The 11,523-nt window shown below is 38.3% G+C and overlaps 1 pseudogene across 1 annotated transcript; it reads right to left on the bottom strand.

The window, feature by feature from the left end:
- Positions 1–473: 473 nt before the first annotated feature.
- LOC116526846 lies at positions 474–2,191 on the bottom strand (annotated as a pseudogene). Its single transcript, XR_004258295.1, has one exon. The product of XR_004258295.1 is annotated as an elongation factor 1-alpha 1 pseudogene (transcript).
- Positions 2,192–11,523: the final 9,332 nt, after the last annotated feature.

Raw genomic sequence — 11,523 nt, 5'->3', positions numbered from 1 at the left:
AGTTCTTGACCTCTTAGAGTTCGTAGCTGAATGGCGAGATAAACACTGGAATGTAATTACAGAAGGCTTTTCTGTAGTAGCTCTTATGTCTTAACAATTTAGCGTTTAACACTGTCAAATGCTATTAGCTCTTTGACAAAAGCTTCCCTTTTATCTCACCTAAGTCCTTTAAAAACATTTGTTTTATTTCAGTTGCTTTCAAGTGGAAGCATTCATTAAAATCACTTGAAGGGCTTGTTGAAACAGTTTTTTTTAAACTGTATTTTTAACTCACAATAATTTTGTATATTTATAGAGTGCAATGTGATGTTATGATATATGTATACACTGTGGAATGATTAAATCAAGCAAACTAACATGTTCATCTCCTTACAGACTTATCATTTCTTTATAGTAAGAATATTTAAAACCTACTCTTAGAAATTTTGATAATAGCCATTCTTTTTTTAAATTATTATTATTACCTTTTCTCATTAAACTTTTAAAATCAGCTTCAAATTTCTGTGACAAATTTTTGGTCAAGTTGTTTCCATTAAAAAGCACTGATTTTAAAAACTAATAACTTAAAACTGCCACATGCAAAAAAGAAAACCAAAGTGGTCCACAAAACATTCGCCTTTCCTTCTGAAGGTTTTATGATGCATAGTTATCATTAAACAGTCTTTTACCACTAAACTTAAATGGCCAATTGAAACAATAGTTCTGAGACCATTCTTCCTCCACCACTGATTAAGACCAAGGCGGCAGGTATTAGGGATAATATTCATTTAGCCTTCTGAGCTTTCTGGGCAGACTTGGTGACCTTGCCACCTCCAGCAGCCTTCTTGTCCATTGCTTTGATGACACTCATCGCAACTGTCTGTCTGATATCACGAACAGCAAAGTGACCCAGAGGTGGGTAGTCTGAGAGGCTCTCAACACACGTGGGCTTGCCAGGAACCATATCAATGATGGTAGCATCACCAGACTTCAAGAATTTAGGGCCATCTTCCAGCTTTTTACCAGAATGGTGATCAATCTTTTCCTTCAGCTCAGCAAACTTTCATGCAATGTGAGCTGTGTGGCAATTCCAGTACCGGGGCATAGCCAGCACTGATTTGCCTGGATGGTTCAGGATAATCACCTGAGTAGTGAAGCCAGCTGCTTCCATTGGTGGGTTGTACTTGCTGTCACCAACAGCATCGCCCTGACAAACATCCTTGACAGACACATTCTTGACATTGAAGCCCACATTGTCGCCAGGAATAGCTTTACTCAAAGCTTCATGGTGCATTTAGGCAGATTTTACTTCCGTTGTAACATTGACTGGAGCAAAGGTGACCACCATACCATGTTTGAGAACACCAGTCACCACTTGGCCAACAGGAACAATACCAATATCACCAATTTTATAGACATCCTGGAGAGGCAGGTGCAAGGGCTTGTCAGTTGGAGGAGTTGGTGGTAGGATGAAGTCCAGAGCCTCAAGCAGCATGGTTCCACGAGCATTGCCATCCTTACGGGTGACTTTCCATCCCTTGAACCAAGGCATGTTAGCACATGGCTCCAGCATGTTGTCACCATTCAAACCAGAAATTGGCACAAATGCTACTGTGTTGGGGTTGTAGCTAATTTTCATAATATAAGTGCTGAATTAATGATTTCCTCGTATCTCTTCTGGCTGTAGTGTGGCTCGGTGGAATCCATTTTGTTAACACCAACAATTAGTTGTTTCACACCCAGTGTGTAAGCCAGAAGGGCATGCTCTCGGGTCTGCCCATTCTTGGAAATACCAGCTTCAAGCTCACCAACCCAAGCAGCAATAATCAGGACAGCACAGTCAGCCTGAGATGTCCCTGTAATCATGTTTTTGATGAAGTCTCTGTGCCCTGGGCATCAGTGATAGTCACATAGTACTTGCTGGTCTCAAATTTCCACAAGGAGATATCAATGGTGATACCATGTTCACGCTCAGCTTTCAGTTTATCCAAGACACAGGCATACATGAAGGAGCCCTTTCCCATCTCAGTAGCCTTTTTCTCAAAATTCTCAATGGTTCTTTTGTTGATGTCACCACATTTGTAGATTAGATGGTCAGTAGTGGTATACTTGCCCAAATCTACATGTCCAATGATGACAATGTTGATATGAGTCTTTTCCTTTCCCATTTTGAATTTTAGGGGTAGTTTTCATGACACCTGTGCTCTGGCAGCAAATCCGTTGTGAAAAAGTATAATAGCCATTCTAATAGGTGTGAAGTGAGAGCTCATCATGGTCTTAACTAGCATTTCCTTGATGTTAGTGATGTTGAGCATCTTTTTATACATCTGTTTTTTATTTGGATGTCTTCTTTTGAAAACTGTCTATTGAGGTCCTTTGTCCGTGTTCTAATCAGGTTATTTGTTTTCTTGGTATTGAATTGTTTGAGCTTTTTATATATTTTGGGCATTAATTCCTTATCAGAGGTATGATTTGGAAATATTTTCTCCCATTCTTTAGGTTGTCTCTTCACTCTGCTTTTTTTCCCCCCGTGGAGAAGCTTTTTAGTTTGATATAATATATTTGCTTATTTTCAATTTTTTTGCTTGTGTTTTTGGGAGCACATTTTCCATGACCAATGTTATGGAACTTAACTTTCTCCTGTATTTCCTTCTAATAGTTTTACAGTTTTGGGTCTTATGTTTAAATCTGTAACCCATTTTGAGTTGGCTTTGTATATGATGTGAGATAAGGGTCTAATTTCATTCTTCTGCATGAGGATATCCAGTTTTTCTAACACCATTTATTTCAGAGACCCTTGCCTCCTGTTGTGTTCCTGATATCTTTGCCAAAAATTAACTGACAGTAAAAGTTTTCACAAGTATTGGCAAAGTTGTGGAGAAAAGGAAACCCTTGTTACACTGTGGGTGGAAATGTAAATTCGTATAGCCATTATGGAAAACAGTATGGCAGTTTCTCAAAAAATTAAACATAGAACTACCATATAATGCAGCAATTCCATTACTAGGTATATATCCAAAGGTAATGAAAGCAGTATGGGAAGGGATAGCTGCAATCCCATGTTCGCATAAGCATTATTTACAATAGCCAAGTTACAGAATCATATTGTGTTTAGCATTGAATGGATAAAGAAAATGTGGTATACACAATGAAATATTCAGCCTAAAAAAGCCCTCTCATTTGCAACAACATGGATGAACTTGGATGATATTATGTTAAGTGAAATAAGCCAGGCCCAGAAAGACAAATACTTTACAATCTCACTTATATGTAGAATCTAAGAAAAGATGAATCAGAGTAGAATGGTGGTTACCAGGATCAGGGGCTGGGAGGATACAGACTGAGAGATGTTTGTGAAAGAACATAAAATTTCAGTTTGGAGGAATAAGTCCAAGAAATCTAATATACAACATGGTGACTACAGTTAATAACAATGTATTATATGTGTGAAAATCACTGAGAGTAGACTTTTAAGTGTTCTCAGCACAAAAAAATGATATCTGAGGCCAATTTAGCCATTCCATAATGTATACACATTTCAAAACATAATGTTGGAAATATATGTACAATTTTTATTTGTCAAGGCACAGACTAAATAAAAAGCAAAAACAAAAAACCAGATTACTGACCTCCACTTGAGATCCTGATTCAACAGGTCTTGAGTGAGGCCCCAGAATTTGCATTTTTAGCAAGTTGTCAGGTGATACCAGAAACCATATTTTAAGAACTGTTTTGCCAGCTCTGATTCCTAATGACATGGAATATTCTTGTCTTCTTTATTGCTAGCCTTCCTACACTCACTAGATAATGTTAGTTCCAGCTCCAGTTCATGGGAATTTTTTATATAACAACAGGTGGAAAAAGAATACTGGAAGGTATTGGGGTGGGGGGACCCACAGAGTAGGAGTCGAGATGTTTGGATTTCTTGGGGTCTTTGTGATGATGCTAGAATAATACTTTTGAGCTGGAGCTCTAACCATGGTGGTGTTCACTGGTTTTTTTTTTTGTTGTCGTTGATTGTTGGTTTGTTTTTCTTTTTTTGAGATGGAGTCTTGCTCTGTCACCCAGACTGGAGCGCAGTGTCACTGCAATCTCCGCCTCCCAGGTTCGGAGAATTCCCCTACCTCAGCCTCCCAAGTAGCTGGAATTACAGGCATGCACCACCAGGCCCATCTAATTTTTTGGAGTGGGGTTTTTTTTTTAAGTAGATACAGGGTTTTACCATATTGGCCAGGCTGTTCTTGAACTCCTAACCTCGTGATCCGCCTGCCTTGGCCTCCCAAAGTGCTGGAATTACAGGTATAAGCCCCCACTCCTGGACCAGCACTACTTTTATTGATTAATGAGGAGACTACATTGTCTCTTCCAAGAGCTGATCTTGGTAGAAAAATAATGGGGTTAAACCTTCCCTAGAGTATCAGCCTCCTACCTCCAGCTGTCTACTCAGATAAAAGGACCCACCCTTACAGAAGAATTGGGTTCAGAATAAAATAAAATGTCTGGTGCGGACTGAGCCATGTTGATTTAGTCCATAAGGTATAGGTCTGTAGATTTTCTTAAGACAAAACAATATAGTTGGGGCAATTTTCATTTAAAGTGCAGACAAAAATCAACTCTATCTTAAATGTCCAACTCATTCCTTGCTATTCCTTTAGGTACCCTAACTACTGATGCTTTTTAACTCTAATAGCTTGTTTTCCCTCTAAAGTTTGTGGCTTCTTGAAAAATAATAAATATAACTAGTGTTTACTACATCCCAGATGTCATGTTAAACCCTTTTATACTTATTATCGTATTAAATCTTAACTTCAACACTAACTTCAACAAATTAACTTTAATCCTAGCTTTGCTGTGGGTATTGTTATTCTCATCATCTTATAGTCAAGAAAACTAAGGCCCTGGGAGGTAAAATTGCCCAATTTTACCTGGATTGTAAATGTCAGCATTGAGGCTCAAACTCTGGCTTCTGATTCCGGGCAGTTAAATACTGTGAATAATGTGTAAAATCTCAGGTTAGGGCTATGATTAAACTTGAAATCCTCTCCTTCCTTCTAGGCATTTTTAAACTTCCCTTCCTGTGTCATAAGCACCCAGAAAGGATCATTAGTCAACAGAATGAGCCAGAACATGGGGTGGAAAAAGAATAACCCTAGGTAGATTTGCCTCTAAAATTAACTCTTATTTTTAACTTTAAGACAAATGCAGAATTTTTATCTTTAGGTTTTTGGCTGGCATTCCCAGACTCATGCTCTTATTTTAACATCTTTCTGATGTTTTTAATTAAGGCCAGAACCCTCACATATTTGCCTGATACTCAGTAAGATATTTTAGTGCCAGATGGCAGGCCTACCCAATACCCCCCATCTGTGATGGTGTAAGATCATGGCTTACAGTAATGTTTTTCCTCAATGACAGTACCTTTCTTCAAACAATATTTTACATGATGCTTCCATTTATAGAAGACATCCTAGTGGCACAGTTGAAGTTGGGCCTCACTTACTGACCCTTCCCTCCATTCTGGTGGTTCTAAGGACACAGAGGAGCACTTGGTCCTGATGGGTGAAACCTCACCAGCCTTCCATTAGTTGGGAGCACTGACTGCATATTAAACTGATTTTCAGCCAGTCCCCGTTTTCAGCGCTACCTTTACCTCCTCTTTCAGAACTACTTGGTGCTCTCAAATTCCTGAGTCATTTGGGGTTCTTCAGTATAAATGAGTTTGTCTTTTCCTATTTCAGCATTCTTGGGTCAGTTGGTTTCCACATTTCTATCTGCTTCTCAGCTTTTATATGTATGTATGCACATATGTACGTAGTGTATGTATTTAGTCACTCCTTCCATTTTGTGAGGTTGCGCTTTTACATGTCCATTCATGATTATTTTAGTAGCATTTTGAGAGGGGCAAAAGGGCTTCTTTAAGCAGAAGCCATTGTTGACTCATTTTATTTTTTGTGGTATGTAGTAAGCATATATATTTATGGGGTGCTGATATATTTTGGTACAGGTATGAATGCAGAATAATTACATTATGGAAAATTGAGTGATAAGCTCAAGCATTTATTCTTTGTGTTATGAACAATCCAATTACTCTTTTAGTTATTTTAAAATGTACGATTAAATTATTATTGACTATGATCTCCCTGTTGTGCTAACAAATACTAGGTTTACTCATCCTAAATATATTTTTTGTACCAATTAACCTTCTCTTGCCATCTCCCTACTACCCTTCTCAGCTTCTGGTAACCATCCTTCTCTATTATTCATCTCCATGAGTTCAATTGTTTTGATTTTCAGATTCCATAAATAAGTGAAAACATACATGTCTTTTTGCGCCTGGCTTATTTCACTTAGCATAATGACCTTCAGTTCCATCCATGTTGCTGCAAATGACAGAATCAATCTCTCTCTCTCTTTTTTGGCTGAATAATAGTTTATTGTGTATATGTAACACAACAGACATTTTTCTTTATCCATTCATCTGTTGATGGACCCTTAAGTTGTCTCCAAATCTTGGCTGTTGTGAACAGTGCTGCAGCAAACATGGGAGTGCAGATGTCTCTTTGATATACTGATTTCCTTACTTTTGGGTACATACCCAGCAGTGAGATTGTTGAATTGTATGATATCTCTAGTTTTACATTTTTGAGGAGCCTCCAAATTGTTCTCCATAGTGATAGCACTAATTTACATTTCCACCATCAGTGTACCAGGATTCCCTTTTCTGTGCATCCTCACCAGTGTTTGTTATTGCCTGTCTTTTGGATATAAGCCATTTTAACTGGGGCTAGATGATATCGCATTGTAGTTTTGATTTACATTCCTCTGATCAATGATGTTGAGCACTTTTTCATATGCCTGTTTGTCGTTCGTAAGTCTCCTTTTGAGAAATGTCTATTCAAACTTTTTGTCTCTTGGTTATTAGGTTTTTTTCCTACAGAGTTGTTTGAACTCCACATATATTCTGGTTAGTAATCCCTTGTCAGATGGGTAGTTAGCAAATATTTTCTCCCATTCTGTGGGCTGTCTCTTCACTTTGTTGATTGTATCCTTTGCTGTGCAGAAGCTTTTTAACTTGATATCATCCCATTTGTCCATTTTTGCTTTGGCTGTCTGTGCGTGTGCGGTATTACTCAAATTTTTTTCCCCAGACCAGTATCCTGGAGATTTTCCCCAAAGTTTTCTTTTGGTAGTTTCATAGTCTGAGGTCTTAGATGTAATTCTTTAATCCATTTTGATTTGATTTTTGTATATTATGAGAGATGGGGTTTAGTCTTATTATTCTGCATTTGGATATCCAGTTTTTCCAGCATCATTTACTGAAGAGACTGTCTTTTCCCCAGACTGTGTTCTTGGCACATTTGTCCAAAATGAGTCCACTGTAGGATTTGTTTCTGGGCTCTCTATTCTGTTCCATTGGTCTATGTATTTGTTTTTATGCTAGTAGTATAGTGTTATGGTTACTATAGTTCTATAGTGTAATTTAAAATAAGGTAATGTGATTCTTCCAGTTTTCTCTTTTTTGCTTAGGATAGCTTTGGCAATTCTGTGTCTTTTGTGGTTTCATATAAATTTTAGGATTGCTTTCTATTTCTGTGATGATTGTGATTGGCATTTTGATAAGGATTGCATTGAATCTACAGATTGGGTAGTATAGACATTTTAACAATATTAATTCTTCCAATCTATGAACATGAATTAGCTTTCCACTTTTTGGTGTTCTCTACAATTTCTTTCTTCAGTGTTTCATAGTTTTCATTGTAGAGATCTCTCACTTCTTTGGTTAGCTCCAAATTATTCCATTTTATTTGTGGCTATTGTAAATGGGATTACTTTTCTCATTTCTTTTTCAGATTTTTTATTGTTGGCATATAGAAATGCTACTGATTTTTGTATGTTAATTTTGTATCCTTCAACTTTACTAAATTTATCAGTTATAATAGTTTTTTGGTGGAGTCTTTAGGTTTGTCCAAATACAAGATCATAACATCTGTAAACAAGGATAATTTGACTTCTTCCTTTCCAATTTGAATGCCCTTTCTTTCGCTTGTCTGACTGCTCTAGCTAGGACTTTCAGTACTATGTGGAATAACAGTCGTGAAGGTGGGCATCCTTCTTGTGTTTCAGATCTTAGACAAAAGCCTTTCACTTTTTTTTCCCATTCAGTATGATACCAGCTGTGGTCTGTCATCTACGGCTTTCATTGTATTGAGGTATGTTCATTTTATACCTAGTTTTTTCAGGTTTTTTTTTTTTTTTTAAATCATGAAGGGATGTTGAACTTTGTCAAATGCTTTTTCAGTATCAATTGAAATTATCATATCAATTGAAATGAAGGGTTTTGTCCTTCATTCTGTTGATATGATGTATCACATTAATTGATTTGCAGATGTTGAACCATCCATGAATCCCTAGGATAAAGCCCACTTGCTCATGATGAATGATCTCTCTCTCTCTCTCTCTCTCTCTCTCTTTTATCAGTAGTTTTGGTAACAGGTGTTTGGTTACATGAATAAGTTCTTCAGTGGTGATTTATGAGATTTTGGTGCACCCCTCACCCAAGCAGTGTACACTGTACCCAATGTGTAGTCTTTTATCCCTCACTCCCCTCCAACTCCTGAGTCCCCAGAGTCAATTGTATTGAATGATCTTTTAAAATATCATGATGTAAGCATCCCTGTGGCCACCACCAGTGGGACTGTTCTTGGTCAGACCTGAAACCAGCACAGCACTGGGACTTGCCTAAGGCCCTTCTTTTCAGGGAAGCGAGTTTCCCCAGGCGCCAGGTGTGTCCAGTGATGCTGTCTGATTTTTGAGATGGTGATTTTCTGTATGTGGATAGTTGTTTAAATTTGGTGTTCCAGCATGGAGGGGTGACAAATGTTGTAGGCTTCTATTCTTCCATCTTGCTTTGCTCCTTCTCCCTCATTAACTCTATAAATCTTGACTCTCCACCTCTTCCTTCTGACTTCTTTTCCTGCAACATGTTTTGGCCGTATGTGGGTAGTTGGCAGCTTATCGTCATATATATATATATATATATATATATATATATATTGAAAAACTATTTAAAAAAACTGTTTTCTACATTGATCTATAGAAAATACTTAATACTTTCTTGCATTAACTTATCCTTTCCTACTAAGATTTACTTCAGTAATTATGGTTTAATTTTTGGCATTTCTGATGAGTTCTTCTAAAAATCTTAAACTGTTCTTGATTTGTAATTGCTTGTTTTTGTTGCAGAATTTAGTTTTCTTGGTATGTGGATATTAGTCATTTCTTTTTTCTTTTTTTTTTGGGGATGGAGTTTCGCTCTTGTTACCCAGGCTGGAGTGCAATGGCGTGATCTCGGCTCACCGCAACCTCCACCTCCTGGGTTCAGGCAATTCTCCTGCCTCAGCTTCCTGAGTAGCTGGGATTACAGGCACGCACCACCATGCCCAGCTAATGTTTTGTATTTTTAGTAGAGACGGGGTTTCACCGTGTTGACCAGGATGGTCTCGATCTCTTGACCTTGTGATCCACCCGCCTCGGCCTCCCAAAGTGCTGGGATTACAGGCTTGAGCCACTGCGCCCGGCCTCGATATTAGTCATTTCTTTATCTCATTGAGGATTTATGCTATTTTAAAGTCATCTTTTACAGAATGAATTATTACTTACAATCTTATAAAAGGGAACTCTGTTATTTGTTCAGTTTTTGACTATCTTTTCTGACATTAATTTTGCTCACGAGATTTGAAATTTTAGTTTGTGAGTTTAAGGGGGTGGATGTTTATGTATATGACCTTTTTCTTGTGCTCATCCCTGTTCCTTCATCCACTCTTCTCAAAGCTCCAGAACCAGTGTTATACTGGTGGCTTAGAGCTCTCTTTTAGGAGCATTGCAGGTTTATGAGTTCACTGGTAGCTGCCTCTGCTTCTGGCCTTCACAGAGAGCATTATGTTATAGCCATGGATGCAGAACTGGCCACAGCCCTGTTATCCCTCCAGGTAACAGAGGGAGATGCCAACTCCAGGTCCAGTTTTACTCCAGGGTCCTGGCTTTGATATACCAACATCTTTGGGGACCATTATCTCTCCCAAGCCCAATTTATTCATGGCTTCAGCCCTTCAGCGGTTCTTGTGTTGTGCCATAATTGTTCCCTGTGTTTCACCTCTTCCCTGTTCTATTCATGGTGTTTGTGAGTGAGGTTAACCCTTATATGCTGCTTTTGGTGTGGATGAAGTTTCTATATAAAATCACAGTTTTATCCTGTCCAAAAATCAGGTCTTTCAGATTCCTCAGTAAGAAAATATAAGACATACCTTCCTTTTGCTAATATTTAAACCTCTTCTTGCATAACTTACATGAATCATTGGTAAGATCTGAAAGAATTATCTGGATTACCAGCCAGGAATTTTTATCTTTTTCCTTACTTTCTCCCAAACAGTCTCTCCCTCTCTGTGAAGCCATCTGGAACTGGGGGTTGTGGTGATGTAAGCACCCCTGTAGCCAATAATTGGTTAATAAAGCTTATGTTTCTTCGCTACAGATTGCTGGAACAAGACCTAACATATGTGATGGAGTATGTTGTTTGCTGAGAATGATGGCAAGGAAAACTGAGCCGGTCCCCCAAGTGGAAACCTGCTTGGGCATTCTAAAGTAGTAAACTATATGTATATCATACACCAGTTGAACTAGTTCTTTAAACATGGGATATGTGAGCCTACCCCCATGGCTCCCTTGTGGAGAATGCTGTATCAGTGGTGAGCAGGCACCAGCTGCCTGCCTAGTTTATCTTGGTTCTATAAGAAAACACAGAACACCTGACTGTTGATACTAATCACCTGTTCAGAGAGAATAAATACGTGGGTCAGCGTCTGCTTGAGGCTCTGAGCTCAGAAGGCTATTAGCCTCTCGAGGCTCTCAGCTCGAAAGGCTGCTGTCGTATCCCATTTTGCTGCTCTGTCTTTGTGTTTGTTTCTTCATTCCTTCAGCACTGCCTGGGGTGGGGTCTCCACGATCAAGCTGGTCTTGGTAATAGACTCATTTTCAAAACTTTTTAGGAATAAAGTTTAAAGGATGTAGGCTTTTCAGGGAAAAGAAAACTCTGCTATAAAATATGTGCTTTTCAGGTCAGCAAGATTAGTTAACATTGATCTTATTTCTAAACTGAAGTTTACAGAGTTAGAAACCTTTAAAGGTCCAAGAACTAGTGGTTAGTTCTTGGACTTCAGATGTTGTCTTTAAGGGCTAGCTCAACGGTTTCCTCTTCCAGAAAGACTTCTCACTGCTTGAACCATTTTCTCCTATGTTTTCCGCTACTGTTACATGCAAATGCATTCAGAGTTTGTGTATGGTAGTATTGGTTACTTTTATTCTTTTTTTGGGAGAGAGGCAATTTGATCTGATATTGTTCTGTGTGTTTCAATCTCACTTCTTCAGTAGTGGAAAACCTACAAGGGCAGACTGTCTTTTCCTACTTCTGTGAGCACATTATGATGGTTTATGCAACAATTAATACTTATTGAGTACAGATTTATTTTCTTGGCGATGCATGAGATT

This window comes from Sapajus apella, unplaced genomic scaffold, assembly GCF_009761245.1.
Source record: "Sapajus apella isolate SASKATOON/1434 unplaced genomic scaffold, GSC_monkey_1.0 scaffold52, whole genome shotgun sequence".
Taxonomy (NCBI): domain Eukaryota; kingdom Metazoa; phylum Chordata; class Mammalia; order Primates; family Cebidae; genus Sapajus; species Sapajus apella.
The sequence above is the reverse complement of the archived record's forward strand: the minus strand, read 5'-3'. Positions and strand labels throughout refer to the sequence as shown.